The sequence below is a fragment of the Physeter macrocephalus genome, chromosome 20, assembly GCF_002837175.3.
Source record: "Physeter macrocephalus isolate SW-GA chromosome 20, ASM283717v5, whole genome shotgun sequence".
NCBI classification, from domain to species: Eukaryota; Metazoa; Chordata; class Mammalia; order Artiodactyla; family Physeteridae; genus Physeter; species Physeter macrocephalus.
In genome coordinates this window covers 3,448,924-3,469,512 of record NC_041233.1, presented here as the reverse complement: position 1 = coordinate 3,469,512, position 20,589 = coordinate 3,448,924, and positions in this window count along the sequence as shown.

Below are 20,589 nucleotides of genomic sequence, written 5' to 3'. Positions count from 1 at the left end.
TGAGGACACTGTTCAACCCAGTAGAGTGGGTATTTATCTGCTTAGGTATATCTGCTAACAACATCAAAAGCAAATTCAGAAGTCTCTGGATTCTGAGTTTTAGTGAGGAACTCTTGTCTTGGGACTGGTTTTCCTAAATAGCATTTAAGGACCCAAGTCTACTGACTCTCTGGGCATCAAGCCAGACTTATCTTGTTAGGGCTTGATTTTGGCTTGAATTATTAGCTCCAAACATTTACATTTGGCTTCAGAAAGAAATATTTCTTACTCAGCAATACTGAGACAAGGTTATTAACCTCAACATTAGATTTACATTTTACCCGGGCTTCCAAAGTAGTTCTGGAAGGCAACCCTCCATCTTTCTCCTGTCAAATATCCACAAGGACTCTGCTTACATTTAATTTTTATTATAAAGGCAGAAACAGTGAAACAATATATGCTAACCACATGTTACTAGCCACAGTCAATAAAAAGCTTTTATTCCGTGAGACCTAAGCTCTATGAACATATGTCACGGCATGAAGTGATCACGAGAAAAATGTTTACAAATAAGCACTTGCCAAACCTCCTTCCTCCGAGTGTATAAACCAAAATCATGATTGAAATCTGAAAGATAGAGAGACTTGACCTGAGAACTTACCATCCTCAGTGGCTCCCATGCACTGCCTCTCCTTAGCTCTCTGTGGGTGACTCTGCTTTCCCTTGTCCTTCTCTTTACTCTTGCATTTTTTTCTCCCTCCATTGCTACCTCTGTGAGAGTTTAAAGAGATGAGGAGGAGAGCCTGTCTTTACTGAACCTCGAGTGTTTCGTCCTTGCCTGAGAAACTTGTAGCCAGATAGAAGGTTCCAGATGTTGGGCTAAGCATAGGCTGTAACTTCCATTCCTCCCCAACACATATAAAAAATATTTTAAAATATATTTATGAGCACATGCACAGAAACAAGAAAAGACAAGAAACAGAGCAGTCACCCCAAAAGACAGAGGCAGAAGGAAACCCACAGCTGTAAGTGTGGGCTGCCCCATATTCCTACAAGGGACCAGGTCTAGAGAAAGGCAAACACTCAGGGAAGGGGATGGGGTCTCCGCCCCAGCAGGAGTTGGTGGGGGGTGGGGCCTGGGGGTGAGAACTACACTGCCCACCCCCCGCTGGGCCTGGCAGCAAAACACTCCCATGTGTCTGGGCCAGAGCCCGGCTGCCACATGGTGTGGGAGCCCAAACTCCCATCCCTGCCAGAGCCCAGGCTGAAGTCACAATGAGATCATCTCTCCAGAAACCCTCAGACCCCGCATAAGTAAGGGAGAGGCCCCCAGTGAAAGTCCAGCAGCATTAAGGACAGGCGGCCAGCACCGACGAGGACCGGCTTACAACTGAGGGAAGTACACATCCTCAGGGAATAGAGGAGGAAACAGCTCCATCAGGAATGGGTGATTGTAGAAAAAATAAGTTGGAAAGTCTGGAAATGAGGAACAGAGTTACTGAAACAAAAACTCAAGAGATGAGTAGAATCTGAGTACAGTTTAAGAGTGAATTCATGAAATAAAGATGAAACTGAAGGAATCTTCCAGAATGGATCACACAGAAACAAAGAACAAGAAAATATGGAAGAAAAGCTAAGGAATGTGGAGGGTTAATCTAGAAGTTCCAAAATGTATCTGCTGAATTCTAGGATCCTTGAGGGACGGTGTTTGAAAAGTGACGCCTGAGAGTTTTCCAGAAGAAAAGACAGAGGCCTGAGGCCTTAGAGAAAATGCCTCACAGCGTGCCAAGCAGAATACATGTTTTTCAAAATCCACACTTGGATACATTTTGATAAAAGTTTGGGACATAAAAGGGTAAAGAGAAAAATCTTAAAATCTATGAGAGCAAGACGGAGACGGGGACACACACACACACACACACACACACACACACACACACCTCATAAAATTTCCTCTAGACGTGCAAATTTAGAGAGTAAAAAATTCCTTTGTCTCAAAGTCGGATCTTCCAGGGAAACATTTTGCAGTGTTAACTACCATCTCTCTTAGTTTCTGGGTCTCAGTGGGAACAAGGGGCCAGCAGCCATTCTAGGACTTAGCTTCTCTGTGAATCGCCCGCTTGTGTGTTAAAACTCCTCTGCCCTTTTCCCACCAACCTCAGGAGACAGCACATTGCTCTCCTCACTAAGTCCTAGAAGACACCTTTTGAAACTGGGCAAATAAATAAATAAATATTCCTTGAGTTGTTACTTTATTAAAAAACAACTTTTTCTTCCCCAAATTCCCAAGACATTTCTCTTCACTTTTCTACCTTCTGCAGACGCTTGAGCATATTTCTGAAGAAAACCTTCCCCCAAATAATATTTTTAGAAAGGTTTCCTCTTATTTTCTCTTGCTGTTTTTTTTTCTATAGCAGAGTGTAGCACAGGTTCTGTAAACAGCTCAAGTAAATGTAAATTTAAGTCGAGATTTAAAATAGTTTTCTTCTTTGATTCTATGAACTTTTGTCCTAATCATTATATCTAAAATGATGTATCATTAGTGAAATACAGAACGTTTTCAAAGAGTGAAACAGACCTAAGATTTTACGTACCATACTGAGGGGTGTTGTACAATATTCAGAGAAATTTTCAAGGAGATGAGCTTTGTAATGAGGCCGCTGGGTATATTTGTTTCCTCTTCCAACGATGGAGTAGGCAAAAAGAAGATTCAGGAAGGCAGTATTATAGTGAGTCAGCAAAAGCAATGACTTTCTAAGTTCAGCTGTCCAGAGACTCCCCTCCTTATCTGTATCACCGTTTTGGGGATCCACTGGATAACATCGTGGATGAGTGATCGTGGTCTTGGGGAGGTCACTCTGGGGGGAACCAGGACCCAGCAACCACAAAATCCATCCCCAACCTCCATGCACTCCTCCTGGCTGACGTCCAGGTGACACTTGTCCCCACAGCTTGCAGGCATGTCTGGCAGACTTGCTGGGCAACCCTGCAGAACATTTGCATGGTGGCTGGAGGGACTCATTCATGCCCAGAGGGGGGTCCTTCAGCGGGAAGAGAGCAGCCAGACACAAACTTGACAAGGTGACAATTGTCATTTGTCAGAATAAACAGATGGTTTTAGGTGTAGCCTCGCACCCGCCCTACATTAGGTGCCTGACATATACTTGTGGAATTGGTTCTTTAATTAGTGAATTTTCAGTTGTCAACTGAAAAAAAATGCACAACTTGAGAGTTGTGAGTTAAGTTTTATTTGGGGCAAAATGCGGAACATAGCCCGGGAGACAGCGTCTCAGATAGCTCTGAGGAACTGCTCCAAAGGGACAGGGGGAAGGTCAGTATTGTATATGATTTTAGTGAAGGGGAGTGCGTGCAGTTCAAGCACACATTTTGGCAGAAGCTGGCTGCTAGTCATGAGGAGCGGATGTCATTGTTAATGATTTTGGTTGCAAGAATTGCAACCAAGAGTTGCAAGAATTGGGCTCATAAAATCTTCTCCTGAAAAGTATCTAACTATCTAAGGACTTGTTCTGCCAGTTTTCCCCAGAGCACAGAGTGCCTCACTCCTGACCTCCACCCTGAACTCCTTTCAAGGGGTGTTGAAGGTCAGCAGCTTTAGCAGCTCATGATTTAATCCTTGTAGAGGTAGGTGGCAAGTGCCAGTTTGTAGCTGACAAAGTCAAACTGAAGAGCATATTTGTGCAATTGTCTCTGAGTCATCGGAGGAATACAACAGGTATGGCAAAGCCATACTGGGGTGGGGAAGAGATTCTCCCTCGTTTACCAGAAGTTACCACCGTGCTGCCATATTGAAGTACCAAAGGATGGACAGCCCCTGCAGAGGAGTTTCAGCCAAGCATCCATTGGTGGTGAACCTTTGGTGGCCTTCAGCTTCCAACAGCAGTGGAAGCAGCAAAGGGTCTTCATGGGCATCAGATGTCTTACCAGTAGGGGTCATTACAAGGATCAGGAGGAGAAGAAAGTTTGGCAACTATGACCATTGTCACCTGGGAGGTGGGATGGCTGTGTCTACAGGCAGACATGACACACTGATAGGGGCTCCCATATCTGGATGGCACTGGGGGGAAGGGTGTATATCAGCTGGTGTTCAGGTGCCTGAAACTGAAAATATCCTAGCTGTTTTCAACAAAAAGAGGACTCAGTACCAGGAATTAGGAGTGTATAGAATCCTTGGGAGATCTGGAAAGCAGGATAGAGCCCAGAACAACACCAAATTGGCCCACTGGAAAGAATCACTACCTCTGCTAGGGAGGTGGCGGTCAAGAGACCACCACCAAAGCAGCAGAGTTCAAAAACACATCACCAAGTGCTGTCCAGCGGTCGGGAAACACAGTGGCTTCTCTGCACCCCTGAAAATGGTGGCCGGACCCTGATGCTGAGTCAGGCAGCCCAGCATCACCAGGATTGTAGCTCCCAGGAGCTGCAGCTGAGACCACAACCTCAGCTTTGTTGTTGTTTCGGGGTTTTTTTTTTTTTTTTGCTCTAGATGGTGTGGGCTATGAAATGTGGAGACTGTACCTGCTTTACAAGATTATTTTGAAGATTTATTAAAATACATTAAGATGAAATAAGTGAAAAATTCAGCTGTTATGCAAGAACAGTCATTTTAGGTGAAAAAAACCTTCTTTCCTCCAATGAGCCAGAAATAAATCCTATTGAGCAAACTTTAGACAGGACCCTCTTAGAGAAAGTTTAGTAGCAGTTAGTACTTGGCGTTTATGATGATAAACATACCTGGTAAAATGTGAGTCCTTTCCTCCAACGGCCACCATCCCGGGGAGATTTAATTAACTTTTAGCAATACCTCTGACTCACAGCCCCAATATACACTTTCTTCTGAAAGCTGGCATCCTCCCCTGCCATGACCTGGAGAAAGGAATCATGTACCCCTAGATCACCCCCCAGTGGAGAGTCTGCTCCGGGCGTCCCCTGAGAACCAGCCCTCCTCCAAATCCATCCCCATCCAAACAACTCCCACTTCTGAGGGTGCACGGCGCTACCTGTGCCACCCCCATCCTCAACCCAAAGCAGCTTCCAGGTGTTAAATTAGTCTCCCAGTTTCTGCCGAAAGAAGTGCTTAATTATGTTAATGTATTAATATAACGACTTGCTCTCTCGGTTTTAGGAAACTTATTAGAACAGACCTGAAAACCGACCTTAGAATTCATCTCTAACAGGAGTTTATATATTAGCCAGTGTGGTTAAAGAAAGGGAGAAAGGGAGGAAGAGGGGAGAGAAGGAGAGAGGGAGGAAGAAAAAAGAGGAAAAGAGCTCTATGCAGATCTTGTGCTTTCTATTTAAAGACATGTCAGCCCGGAGTGGGAAACAGAGCAAGCCTGTCTGGACAGATTTAGTCTAGATTTACCACAGGGAGCTGGCTCTCCCTGACACATCTTGACTCAAAGCCAGCTTCTCTGCCATCAGTCGCAGCTCGGGTTCCCCTCAGCTTCCTCGGATGAACCTGGAGAACTGTCCACTGCTCTGATCACACGGGATCAGTAAGGACAACAGAGTGAAGATACGTCCCCGCTGAGCCCAGGACTGGGGCTGCTGGGGTCTCCACCCGGAGCAGTTCTCATTATACAGCGCAGTCCCCCGCTTCTTAAACTATCCCAGGGGGTTTACACAAACAATCTGATTGGCTAGTGGGGGAGAACGAGGCTGATCTGTGTGTGGAAGGGGCTCTGGAGGGATGTGACGGCCACCTCCTCCCACAAACACTGGAAATTCGACCGGGTTTAGCGCTGTGTGCAGCGGGGCTGAGGCTCTGCCCTGGGTAAGTTTGAAGGCACTTTCCCGCGTGTGGAACAGTTTGGCTGACCTGACCACTTCCCTAACGACGGCATTAGGCCGTCCATTAGGCACTTCAGTGGCACTTTGGGGTGCAGTGTTTTCCCCCACTTCCATTTTACTCTCCAGCGCGCTGATCTGGAGAGACGGTAAGCCGTTTGACAGAAGTCCTGCCACCAGTCGGCGGCTGAGTGCAGCTCTTCTGTCCAGTGACTCAGTCATGCAACAAACCAGGAACAGCAGGATGAGCTGAGAGCGCGAGGCCGGGGAAAGAGACCAACCAAAGGCAGGTGCTGCGCAGGAGGAAGAAAAACGCTTTCTCGTCTGTTCTGCCAGACGTGGCAGACTTTAGCACTTTTGAATGCTTTCCGTTATCCTCCACTGAAGGTTTTCCAGGTCTTTACTATAGGAGAGATGAAACTGTGCTTAATCCCATCACAAAACCGAGGCTGGTGTGATGGTCTGGAGGGTCGGCATCATTTAGGACCTCACAGGGGCTGGTCAGAGGCAAACGCCAGCTGCAACCCATCTTTTTGCTGCAAGATGTGGAGAGGTAGTTTCCCCTTCCTGAGCCCCAGTTTCCTCATCTGCAGAGTAAGAAAGTTAGCAATACTCTCACACAGGGTTATAAAGCAGTGGAATAACGTTTAGGAAATATCTTAAACAGTAAAGCTCTGTACATAGTTATTATTCTTAAACTGGTTCCGAAAAAGAGAAGTCCCCCAAATAGACATTTCAGTGACTGCGAAAAGCCAAGACCAACTCATTAACTTTTCTCCTAACGGTACCACTGAACTTTAAGGAAATTGTAAAGGTAACATCATGGCATTAAAAGGAGCATGTTATAGATTCAGACAACCGGCCCTTCCCCCCACTTCACTGTTTAACTCTGAGCAAATCCTGTCTGTGAAACGGCCATAGTTGTCACACAGTTTTATTCTGCAGGGACCTGCACTTTGTGTTGTAGGTGCGTTCAAGAAACCTCGTTCTAAAGGTCAAACGTGTCATTTGGGAAGCTCCACTTTCTTGGTTCCTCTTTGCTTTGACACCTAAGCCCTGCCTTCAATTTCCTTGGTGTTTCCCTCCCTGGGGACTGGCTGGTGTGTTCAGTTGCTTCCAGGCTGAGGCTCTCAACACCTGGGTCACATCTGCCAGGATCAATGCGACCCTAGTTATCTTGATAAAAGCATCCAGGGGCTCTTCCTCTGCAGCCTGCAAACTCAACGCCTGGCTTTGCCAACATCGCGGCCACGGAGACTCTTCTCCTAGTTCTTTGCAACTTCTCTCCAAGCAGAGCAAAGGAGTATCAGATAAGAAGCAGGGAAGACAGGCCTCTGATGGATGAGGCTGGAAACCCTGCACTCACGTGCAAGCTGCCCAGCCCATCCGAGTGCCCCGACCACAGCTTTCCTGGAGGTGGGGAGTGTTACCCAAGCTCAGAGGTCATCGCCTGGCCAGGTAAGCGAATACGATTTATAATATGAGCATTTCCTGCCTCAGCTCTGCTGGAGACTTTTCTGTTTTATTTTCTTCTGGAGATAAAACAGGAAGTGAAACTGAAAAATGCACAAGTCGTTCAGGCAAATAAAGGACCCAGTTTCAGCATCCATCGTGCTAAATTCTTTCCCTAATTCCTATAGTCAGATCAAATGTTAGAGACCACTTCAATTTCTATGGGAGGGATTCTGTCTCCCTGCATCCTGAGCCATGCTCAGTCTGGAACAGTGCCCTTTCCAGGAGCCCATGCATATCATTGACAGGTACTTACTGGACAGTCCTTCTAGCCTCTGCTTCAAAGATGGAGAAAGACTACTTACCTTAAAGGATACCAAATTAGCTGAGAGCTGTGAACGTCACTGAGAATTTGTCTGAATTGCACCAAATCTAGTTTTAAAATCAGAGAATCAGAAGATTCTCAATCAGACTGTATGGTCATCATTACTTATGAAATGTCTATTATAGTCTAGGTCCTGCAGGGGCTGTCAAGAAGATGAAATAGTGTCCTTCAAGGATTTACCAGCTTGTTAAAGAATCAGCACGATCATGTTCATCAAATCCTCTCAGTATCCTCTTGTATTGATCAGGGTTGCAAGAATGGAACCCATTCTAGGTAGGTTAAGCAAAAAAGGAACTCATGAACAGATATCAAAGCACTCACAGAACCTCCCAAGATTCGACCTTGGAGTTTTCACAGCCAGGAAGAACACATATGCACTCTTTCCAGCAGATTACTCCAGCAGAGACCCTGGGTAGCCTCCTCTGGACACAGATCATGATCACCCTGTGGACCCACTAGGACCTCTGCCCTACAGCCTCTGAAATCATGGGACCACTCTGCTACACTCTACACCCTGGACAGCAAATGACATGCTTCTTCTCTTTTAAATGGGTGCACGATTAGCTGAGTGTAAGTCAGGTGGCTGGACCTCAGGTGCCAGGGAGACCGGAAAGATTTCACTATCATTAAAGATTTGGGGGTTTCCCTGGTGGCGCAGTGGTTGAGAGTCCGCGTGCCGATGGCACGCGGGTTCGTGCCCCGGTCCGGGAAGATCCCACATGCCGCGGAGCGGCTGGGCCCGTGAGCTGTGGCCGCTGAGCCTGCGCTCCGCAACGGGAGAGGCCACAGCAGTGAGAGGCCCGCGTACCGCCAAAAAAAAAAAAAAAAAAGATTTGGGAGTTTGGGGTTAGCAGATGTCAACTATTATACATAGGATGGATAAACAACAAGGTCCTACTGTAGAGCACAGGGAACTATATTCAATATCCTGTGATAAACCATAATGGAAAAGAATATGAAAAAGAATATATATACGTATAATTGAGTCACTTTGCTTTATGGCGCAAATTAACACAACATTGTAAATGAACTATACTTCAACAACAAAAAAAAGATTTGGCTTCTACCAAGGGAAGGCTGGATTTATTCCTATGTTCCCCAAATATGGGAAACCCATAAAGATTCTGACATCCGCAAAGAGACAAGTCTTCACCAGTGGAATCATGCTACCTGGTACCTCATCTTTTCATGGCTAGTTTGTGTGTCGCCTTCTAGCGTGCTTCTCTTCCTTCCTGGCTCTTCTTTCCCCACTCCTGACTCTACGCAATTTCCAGGTTCGTTTTTCTAAAATGGAGCTCCAGTTCGTCAACGACCCCCCACTAAAATGCGAGTATTATTGGCAGGGGCTCAGCGTTAAGCAATTAATAGCAGTTTAGTCTATGTGATTAATCAGGAGAACAGGCATCAACCCGAGAAGATGGAACACAGCATCAGTAAATTTCGCGAGGGATGGAAAAAGACCCAGAGGATGGTGGAAGCCCTGAAGCAGGGGACCAAGGTGATGCAGAGGGTGGAGTGGGAGAGGACAGCTCTAAGCTAGCAGGTATTTGTCATTCGGCATGTCCTGAGGGCTCAGATGAATGAGACACAGTCTAGCCAGGAACCAAGAGCCTGGAGGGGTCAATCCCGGCGCAGGGCAAGCCTCCATCACTGAGTGGTTGACCTAGAACTTAGCCATGTGATTGCGCCGCTGTCCCTCGGCCCCCAGACCATAGCTATGCTTGAATTGAACTGGTCCGTTCTCAGCACAGCAGAGACCAGGAAGGAAAATCCTGCTTACCATCCAGAAGAAGAATGGGCCTGGGTGTAAAGAGGGAGCTTCGTCTTGCGGGGAGGCCACGCACTGGTACCTTCTTAGTCCAATTTTGAACCATTTAGTTCAAACACATTTTTTTTCAAAGATGGAGGGAAAATGGGCAGAGAGACACAGCACTGGCTGTCCCTGAGTGAGGCAGTTCTGTGCTTCCTTTGAATGACCACTCAGGAGCTCAGGAATAATCTGAAAGACTCTTCAATTGATTTCATTCATCTTTTTTTCTGACATTTGCCAGCACAGGAGCGGCAGCTTATAATCACTCAGCCTTTATGCGGCTTCATTTCTTCTGTCTGACATTGAGGCCAGAGTATGTGTTTTACTTCCCATCTACTTTCTTGGCCCTTCCAGTTCTGGTCTCTGAGGCCGGAAAGCCCAACTCTCTCAGGGGCACAAGAATATTCATGCTGTGCTGCTCTCGTAAGGCCAGGAAGAGCAAACCCGGTGGTTCTACGTGCACACAAGAAGCAGAGCTGGACTGGTGGCCAGGCCCTGAGCCTCTAGGGCACTCCTTGGCCTTGGCAGTCAGCGCAGCTGCTTTCCTGCGAAGGCAAATGAGAAGATGCCTCTTCAGCCTGGGCTGGTCAGCCATGTCCTGCTCGGCTGCCTCTACGCTAGGAGCAGGGTGGGTTGAGAAGGATGCTCCAGAAGCTCATCCTCTCATCTTCATTTGGGTATTCATCCATTCATCTATTCCCTACATGCCACGTGCTGCAATAAATAAGGGAGATGCCAAGACGCTGAAGGTCATGGAAGGAGGAGAGGAGGTTGACCCGTGGGCATGGTGCTTGGCGGTGATCAAAGGGCGAAGTTATCCCAGACTTCCAGGAAAAGAAATAAAATAGAAAAGAACAGAAGAACCCCAGACAGAAACGTCTTCCCTTCCTCCAAACAATTCTCAGCATTCTCCTTCCAGATGCCCACCCCTCACTAATACACACACTCTCCCAGGCTCTTGCACGTACCTCCTGTCTGCCATGGGGCTCAGGATTTGACAGGGGCACGGATAGGGGAAGGGAAGGGGAAGAAGAAGAGAAGAGAAGGAGACAAAGGCCCTCCTCAGCTTAGTTTGGGCTCAAAATCCAGGAGGAGGGGAAACACCACTACATGCGTTTCACCCCACCCCCCTTCTGGTTTCTCCCTTCTCACGCTCAGAAGTTGCTTCCCACCTGGACAGAGCCACAGACCTCCCGCCTTCTCCTCGTGCTTCATGAGACCCTGTCACACACCCCACTGCAGGCTGCTGGCAGGTAAGTGTGTGTCGATCTTCTCCTGCTGCCCTAAAGCTGGAGCTTCCTTGGCGTGTGTGAGTGGCTATAGGAGAGTGACTCATATATTTGATGTGCTGTCCTTGCCTCTTCATAACTCCCCTTTGGGGACACGCTAGCCCATCTGAGATTAAATTAGAAGAACAAGCCAGGAAAGAACATGGACAGGGAAGTCTTTAGTCACACAGGAATGCTCTCCAGTGTCCCCTCAAATTGTCCTCAGTTCAGCACACATGAATTCAGGGATCTCCACCGAGGTTTGTAATGCAGACCTGCCCCAAACACTGGAATCCACAGGGGCGCTCCTGAGGGAACCCGAGCTGCCGTCTGCCTGGTTCTCACGGGTGCACAGCCTGGCCATGAGGGAGAAATGAAGATTGGGAACGTCTAGTTAGTATAAAGTGCCCCCATTTCCTGATTCTAGACCTTGCCCACTCCTGCCCCTTTTACAGTCAAGAAATCAAGTGCTTTCCTGCTGCTGCTAAAGATCATCTGGGATCATCTACCTGCTGGGTCTTTTCTCCCAGACCTTGGTCTCTGGGCAGGTGAAGCTGGTGCGCTCTGTCTCAGCTCTAAGCCCCTTTGGAGCAGACAAGAGGCATAGGTTCTTTGGGGTAGACAAGAGGTATGGGTTGTTGTTTGGGGTGGACAAGAAGTACAAGTGTTTGGGGAGAAGGCAGGGAGCAGAGGTGCACTCCACATGTGGGGTACAGTCCAATCCAAGAAAGAAGCCCCTTGCCTTATATTCCAGGGTGAAATTGCAACAAAATTATTGTGAATCTAATGTACTCAGTTCTCCTTCACACCTCTCCTGGACACATTTCCCTGTGATTTCCAATATGTGATTTCGTGGATTTGAAAGAGACATTCTTTAGAGTTCAAAATCTTAATTACGCATAGATTTCATCTTATATTTTCCCTCCCAGACTTGAAGTAAAATTTCATCGCATTCATTTCTGTATTATGTAGAAAAAAATCTGTCCCATAGAAGCAATATCAGGCTACCATTTTAAAAATAAACATGTATCTCTCACTCCCTTGCTCCAAAATCAATACACATTTTTTGAAAGCACTTAAATGTAGGAGATATCTTTAGCTTTCCTTCATTGTCTTAAACATCTGTTTGGTTGTCTCCCTGCAGACATCCGCTAAATAATATGATTTATTTGGGGTAACCGATTTTAGGAAACTTTTTCGTATATCCACCCAAAGGCATTTGTAATCACATCTTCTTTTCAACTTTAAAAAAACCAAATGATTGGGCTTCCCTGGTGGCGCAGTGGTTGAGAGTCCGCCTGCCGACGCAGGGGACACGGGTTCTGAGAGTCCGCCTGCCGATGCAGGGGACGTGGGTTCGTGCCCCGGTCCGGGAAGATCCCACATGCCGCGGAGCGTCTGGGCCTGTGAGCCGTGGCCGCTGAGCCTGCGCATCCGGAGCCTGTGCTCCGCAACGGGAGAGGCCACAACAGTGAGAGGCCCGCGTACCGCAAAAACAAAAACAAAAAAAAAAACCAAATGATTTCCTTATCTTGACATGATTTATCATTTGAGCATGAACCAGAGACCTTGGAGGATATTACCTATGGCTCCTTCACATGAAGGGCTCTTATCAAGCAAGCCAAGTTTGCAATCACAACAAGAGCATAGAAGGAAAACAAATTGTATGGTCAATAGTTCTCCATGTGGGACTTTTTCAAAGGCTCTTATCTAGTAAACCTCTCCCCAAAAAGCTCACAGAGGATGTGATTTTTCATTAACTGCACAGCTATGGTAAGTGTGGTAAGTGAGGGGTGTAATGTTTTGAATATTTTTCTCTTTTCACTGGCTGTCAGCTAAGTCTCCTATTTTATTTCTTTTTGGACGTTAGTTGATTTTTTTCTCCCATGACCTCAAAGCCTTTGTTGCTAAAGATTTTCTCTCATTACTGATGGTTTTGATCAGAAACTTAAAAACTATGATGCAAAGGTCACCTCTCTATCTTTTTTGTCTGCTTCCCTGGAATATGGTGACCAGCCAAAGGGGTATCCCAGGGCAACTACCATCCCACCCTCACTTCACTCCAAATCCCCAGCACCTCCTGCTCCAATCTAATTGTCAGCTGACCTTGTTTCCTACTTCCCTTAGGGTGAAAACTATCTTGGTTTGCCCAGGACTAAGTGTTTCCTGGGACACAGGACTTGTATTGCTGGGAAAGTCCCAGGTATACCAAGATGGTGAGTCACTCTAAAATTCCATGCCTTCTTAACCTTTCTAGGACATGATTCTAGCAAAACTCCTCCGTCTGTGCTAAATCATCCATCTTCCCCTTGGTAGCACATCCTTATTTTTAGCATATACCTCATATTTCTCAACTCCAAAAGCAATAATAAAACAACAAATCTCAGTTCTCTGTTCAGCTGCACCCCAGTCCTATACTCCGCTTTGAGTAGAACAGCCCGACAGAGCTGAATGTTTTCACTGTCCACAGTTCCTCACTTGTTACTGTATCTTTTTTTTTTATTTGAATTTCTTTTTAAAAATTTATTTATTTTTGGCTGCCTTGGGTTTTTGCTGCTGTGCGTGGGCTTTCTCTAGTTGCGGCGAGCAGGGGCTACTCTTTGTTGCAGTGCGCAGGCTTCTCATTGTGGTGGCTTCTCTTGTTGTGGACCGTGGGCTCAAGGCGCATGGGCTTCAGTAGTTGTGGCACGCGGGCTCGGTAGTTGTGGCGCCTAGGCTTAATTGCTCCGCAGCATGTGGGATCTTCCCAGACCTGGGCTTGAACCTGTGTCCCCTGCATTGGCAGGTGGATTCTTAACCACTGCACCACCAGGGAAGTCCCTGTTACTGTGTCTTAAACCCACTCCAATCAGCCCTCACCCTGACCATGTGCCCTGGCCATCAAAAAACACATGCAACTAAATCCAGTGTTCTCAGTCTTCCTCCTGCTTGGCCATCAGCAGTTTTGATCAGGTTGGCCACCGGATCCTTGGTATGCTACCTCAGTTGGCTTTCAAGACACCACGCTCTTGTTCCTTGGCCGTGCCTTTGTCGTACCTTCTCAGTGTGCTTTCTTATCCCTCTTCATCTCCTTGATGCATAATATTGGAGGGTCTCAGGGCTCCACCCTGGGTCTCCACCAACAATATCAACACCGTGGCCCGTGCCACCATCGTGTCTGAATTATCATAATAATGATCCTCTCTGGTCTCCCTGCTCTCAGCCTTCCCCCTGCCTACACAGCTGGCGCTCTGCTCAGGTCAGCTCATGTTGACGGCTCAGGTAAGATCCCTGAGAACAGAAACAGTCACAGCCTCTGGTTTAAATGAGCTCACAGTTTAGACGAGTGATGAGCAACGCTTTTAGGAAAAGGGTAAATAACAATTCAAGGCAATATATGATTAAATGCCGAAGTGTGTGGTAAGAACAATTTGTGCTATGTTCTTCACAGTTTATACCTGTGTCACATGTGGGTTTTCTACCTGTCCGTGTACAAGTCACTCTAAAGTGATAAAGGATAGGCCAAGGCTGAATTACAGAATATTTTCAAAGGAATGTCATTGCATTATTTTCAACGTATGAATTCTGACACTGCAGAAAGCTAAGCAGTGGGCTCCATGGAAGAAACATGTCCCCGTCTGCAATAGCTCTGATAGAGGTCGTTATAAATCACCTCAGGTGGGTGCATTTAACTAAGCCAAAGCAGAGGTGGGCTTGAAGTAGGCAATTGTGACATATTTGTGACTCTCAGGCTGCTAGGAAGAGTGAAGCCTCCTCTCTTGCCATTTCCCAAGCTTCTTCTCACAGTGGTGTATGCTTTATAACAAGAGAGTTGTCAAAGAACCTGTCTTCACACTGTTGATATTTCCCTAGTTTGAGCCATTTCCCTACCTCTCCACATTGACGTTGGAGCCCAGGTCTACCTATATACGTACTTCAAATGGCAGTTTTGTTTTTTCAAAAATTTATTCACTCATTCAACAAATGTTTGCTGAGCACCTTATTTGTTCTAGAAATTGGTGTAAGTACTAGATACACAATAATGAACCAAGCAGACACAATCTTTTCCCCATGGAACTGACATGGGAGCATTAAGTAAAGATTCTCTTTAGTGGAGGCATATCATTGCCCAGAAGAAAGGCTGGCAGTACATGGCTCACTGAAAGTAGCTCGATTTTCTTTGCATTGGAAAGTAAATTTCACATGATTTAATGTCTTCCATATATGGCTTCCCTGTCAAGAAACCCAGGAAAGGATTTAAATTTAGTTGCATTCAAAATGTTAAGAACTTTTATTAATTTTTAAATTGTGCTACAATCTAGATTGAGAAAAGTGTGAAAATTATAAATTCGGAGCTTGATGGAGTACTACAAAGTAAAGACACCCATGTGACCACGTCCCAATTTAATAAATTGAATGTTATTGAAGCCCAGAAAGTCCCTTACTCTCCTTCCCAAAATTACCCTATACCTCTACCACTACCCTGACCTCTAATACAATAGATTGTTTGTCTGTTTTTGAACTTCATATAAATGGATTGTATGATATGTATTTTCTTGTGTCTGACTTCTTTTGCTCAACACGTTCACAATATTTATCCAAACTGTTGCATGAAACAGTTCAATCATTTTAGTTGCTGTATAGTATTCCACTCTATTAATATACCCAAGTTTATCCATTCTAACACTGATAAATATTTGGATTATTTGCAGTTTTAGGTGATTATGAATAATGCTACTATGAATATTCTTGTATATATACATTTTTTTGCTGTCCATGTGCACATATTTCTTACAAGTATATAGGAGTGAAATTGCCAGAATGCAGGATGTGTATATGGTGAAATGTAGAGTATAATGTCAAAGTTTACTAAAAGAATTGTACCAATACACACCAATATGTACCAGTAGACCCTTGGATTATATGAGAGGTTCTATTGGCCCACATCGTTGCCAATTCTTAACATTTTTAGATTTAAATTTTGGCCCTTCTAGTAAGTGTAATAGTTACTCACTGTGGTTTAAACGTCCCTGATTACTAATGAGACTGAGAACCTTTTCATATATTTAGTGGCTGTTTAGATATTATTTTTTGAAGTGCCTGTCCAAATGTCTTGCCCATTTTGCCATTGAGTATCTGACATTTTCTTAGTGATTTATATATTCTTTACATACTCTGGGATATGCCTTTTTTCAGATACATGTGTTGCATGTGTCTTTTCCCACTTAGTCTTAATTTTTAAAATTGTCTTAATAGGCATAAAAACTTGAACAGTTTTTAATTTTCATCTAGCCTAATAATATAGTTTCAAAAGGTAAAAAGCAAAAAAACAAACAAACAAAACAGAATTAAAGGGAGCTTTAGAAAATCTACAGCCTCTTCCCAGTAACTGTATTCAAATACAAAAACCCACTCTGCACTGTTTGTAAGAGACACAATTTAAATATAAAGATACTGAAAGTTTAAAAATAAAGGACAAAAAAAGGTATATAATTCAAACCCTAATCCAAAGAAAGCTGCGTTTTGAATATTGAATTAGTCTGGAAACCCAGAGGTAAAATCCAATTTGTCATGATGCATTTTCTTTTTACAAATTGATGTATTCAATTCACTAAAATTTTGTTAAAGTTTTTTTGCATATGTGTTTATGAGGGATATTTGTCTCTAGTTTTCTTTTCTAGTAATTATTTTGTTAGGTTTTAGTATCAGGACAACACTGATCTTATAAAATAACATAGAAGGTGTTTTTTCCTCTTTAATTTTCTAGAAGATTTTGTGATAAATTGGTATTATTACTTCCTTAAATATTTGGTAAAAGACACGAAAGCAACCTAAATGTTCATGGATGGATAAATGGATAAAGACAATGTGGTACATATATACAACGGAATACTACTCAGCCATAACAAAGAATGAAATCTTGCCATTTGTGATATGGATGGACTTTGAGGTCTTTATGCTAAGTGAAATAAGTCAGACAGAGAAACACCGTATGATCTCATGTATATGTGGAATCTTAAAACAAAACAAAACAGAACAGAAAAACTGAGCTCACAGATACAGAGAACAGATTGGTGGTTGCCACAGGTGGGGAATAAGGGGTGGGTGAAATGGGTGAAGGTGGTCAAAAGATACAAACTTCCAGTTATAAAATAAATATCTTTTTTTGTTGTTGTTGTTGTTTTTATTTATTTATTTTTTGTTTTGTTTTTTTTGTGGTACGCGGGCCTCTCACTGTTGTGGCCTCTCCCTTTGCGGAGCACAGGCTCCAGACGCGCAGGCTCAGCGGCCATGGCTCACGGGCCTAGCCACTCCGCGGCATATGGGATCTTCCCGGACCGGGGCGCGAACCCGGTTCCCCTGCATCGGCAGGCGGACGTGCAACCACTGCGCCACCAGGGAAGCCCTAAAATAAATATCTTGAAGTTGTAATGGACAGGATGGTGACTATAGTTAATAATACTGTGCTGTATATTTGAAAGTTGCTAAGAGGGTACAGGCATATCTTGTTTTATTGCACTTCCCTTTATTGTGCTTCACAGATATTGCGTTTTTTACAAATTAAAATTTTGTGGCAACCTTGTGTCAAGTAAGTCTATCGGTGCCATTTTCCCAACAGTATTTGCTCACTGTGTGTCTCTGTGTCACATTTTGGTGATAACTCTTTAAAAGATAACATTCCTTCTTGATCTTGTAAGGGGTCACATGACTCACCACTTTGTACTTGCAGATCTGGATGGTGTAAACTGTCAATAATACATCACTTGATGTGCAGCCCTCTGTCTTGAAAACTTATATAACTGTGCTTTGACCCCTAACTGGCAGAAGAGTTCTCGGAGCTTTCTGAGAGGCTGTTCCCAGGTTATACTCCTCAATTTGGCTTGAACAAGATTTTCCATTTCTCTCTTAGATTGACTGGTTAATTTTCCATCAACAATAGCTAGAGAGGAGATGTCAACACTTGGCTTCAAAGCTTCAAAGACAGGCGGAATCTCTTGCTAGGGACTAATGCAGCTGGTTCCTTTAAGTAGAAGCCAATGCTCATTTACCAGTCTAAAAATTCTAGGGCCCTTAAGAATTATGCTAAATCTACTCTGCCTGTCTCTATACATGGAACAACAAAGCCTGGATGACAGCACATCTGTTTACAACATGGTTTACTGAATATTTTAAGCCCAGTGTTGAGACCTACTGCTCAGATAAAAAGATTCTTTTCAAACTATTACTGCTCATTGACAATGCACCTGGTCACCCAAGAGCTTTAATGGAGGTGTACAATGAGATTCATGTTGTTTTCATGCCTGCTAACACAACATCCATTCTGCAACCCATGGATCAAGGACTAATTTCAACTTTCAAATCTTTCATTGAAGAAATACATTTCATAAGGCTAAAGCTGCCATAGGTAGTGATTCTTCTGATGGATCTTGGCAAAGTAAATTGAAAATCTTCTGGAAAGAACTTACCATTCTATATGTCATTGAGAACATTCTCAATTCATAGGAAGAGGTCAAAATGTCAGCTCTAACTGGAGTCTGGAAGAAGTTGATTCCAACCCTCATGGATGACTTTGAGGGGTTCAAGACCTCAGTGGAGGAAGTAACCGCAAATGTGGTGGAAATAGCAAGAAAACTAGAAGAGGAGCCTGAAGATGGGACTGAAGTGTTGCAACCTCAGGATACAACTCGAATGGATGAGGACTTACTTCTTATGCGTGAGCCAAGAAAGAGGTTTCTTGAGATGGAATCTACTCCTGGTGAAGATGCTATGAAGATTGTTGAAATGACAACAAAGGGTTTAGAATATGATATAAACTTTGTTGATAAAGCAGTGGCAGGGTTTGAGAGGATTGACTCCAGTTTTGAAAGAAGTTCTGTGGGTAAAATGCTATCAGAAAGCATTGCCTGCTACAGAGAAATTGTTTGTGAAAAGAAGGTCAATAGATGTAGCAAGCTTTATTGTTGTCTTATTATAAGAAATTGTCACGGCCACCCCAACCTTCAGCAAACACCACCCTGATTAGTCAGCACTGAGGCAAGACCTTCCATCAGCAAAAAAACTACAACTCACTGAAGGTTCAGTTGATGGTTAGCTTTTTTGTTGTTAGCAATAGAGTATTTTTTAAATTAAGGTATGTACATTTTTTGGACATAATGCCATCGCACACTTAAGAGACTACAGTATAGTGTAAGCACAACTTTTATATGCACTGGGAAAACCAAAAAATTCGTGTGACTCATTTTATAACAATGTTCGCTTTATTTCCATGGTCTGGAACCAAACACACAACATCTCCAAGAGATGCTTGCAGACCTTAAAAGTTTCATCACAAGAAAAAAAATTGTAACTGTGTGTGGCGATGGGTGTTAACAAGACTTGCAGTGATCACTTCCCAGTATATGCAGATATCGAATCATGATGTACACCTGCAACTAATATTATGTTGTATGACAACGATACCTCAATTTAGAAAATAGCCCTTCTTCTCTCTTCTATAAACATATCAGTCTTTCCCCTTTTCTCAGAGATATCACTACTTTCTCTTTTTTATTCTTCACCTGGTAACCACCAGAAGCTATTTCTGGATAAAATATCTTGATATGTCTTCTCTTTCAAACTGTGTAAAAATAACCCTCAATTCAATTTTAACAAATTGTTGAAAATCTGTAAATATAAACCTACTAATCAAATGGTACATTTTCTATTCTCCAACTTTCTCCTTGGTCTGTAATATAGATATTATATGTATAGTATTATATGTAATATAATATGTATTATCTTGTATGTATGTATATATATAATCAACTTTGGAATACGTATTTTTGGTAACTAAGAATATAGCTACAATCTTTAATTTGTTTGATTTTTAAGTTTCCGAGTATTAGTGGGTCCAGGACAGAAGATGGAAGATATCTTAGTTATTTATTGTAATTTTACCTACTGTTTGTTATATTATATTTTCTTTATACCTGGACGAATACGTGGCCTGAAAATCTTTAAGTTGAAGAGGATAATCTGATTTCTATGCATTTGGGGGATTTAAAATGTCTATCCCCACGTGAACATTTGGAATAGTCCTCTTGATTATTTTTCTTTGTTGAATATTTATGATAGATGGTCTTTCCCTGTGTCAAGACTTGCCTGGGGAAATGGGACGTAGAGGGAGGAAGAGGAGGAGGGTCTCCTAGGAAAGTAGAAGCAGCATGAAATCCAGGGATTTAATCTCTTAAGCTACTAAATACATTCTCAGTTCCTAAGAGAATTCCATAAGCCTTTTAGCTCTCAACACAGCCTGATGTGGCCTTGTCTGGGTTCCGGTTTATACTAACCCCTGTCATCACCGCTCTCCCATAGGCAATTCTGTTAAGGGCCCTGGGCCATCTTCGCACCTTGGCCACAAGGAGGACACTGTCCTAAGCCTCTGAGGCTGGCTGGTCAAACCCGAGAACCACAGAGATTCAGTCACTCCTCCAGGGAAGTGGTTTCTCATTATGTCAGGCGCAATTTCCTCCCAGAAGCCCTTGTAAACAGTCAAACCATTTTGTAATATCAGTTCTGCCACAGTGCTTAAGATGTGTCGTGGGTACAATCGAATATAGCTGCTAGAACACTTGGTCTGACAGTTTTAAGAGGGGACTTTCCTGATTAACACATTCCTTCTCCAGACAGCATCTGAGGTGCCACCTACATGCTTCGCCTGAGGGAGTCCCTGAGGGTCTATCCATCCTCCTTTTCCCTTCCTTTGTTAACTGTGAAGAAAGAGCTAAGAGGGGTGAGTCAGACATAGAGAGAAATTACCACATGTATCAGTATGTGTTCCCTTCTGAGAATAAATGTAAGAAAAATTAACCTGTTGTTTGGCTATGCAAGTTATATTATTAATCATCTCCCTACAATGTGTTTTTGCT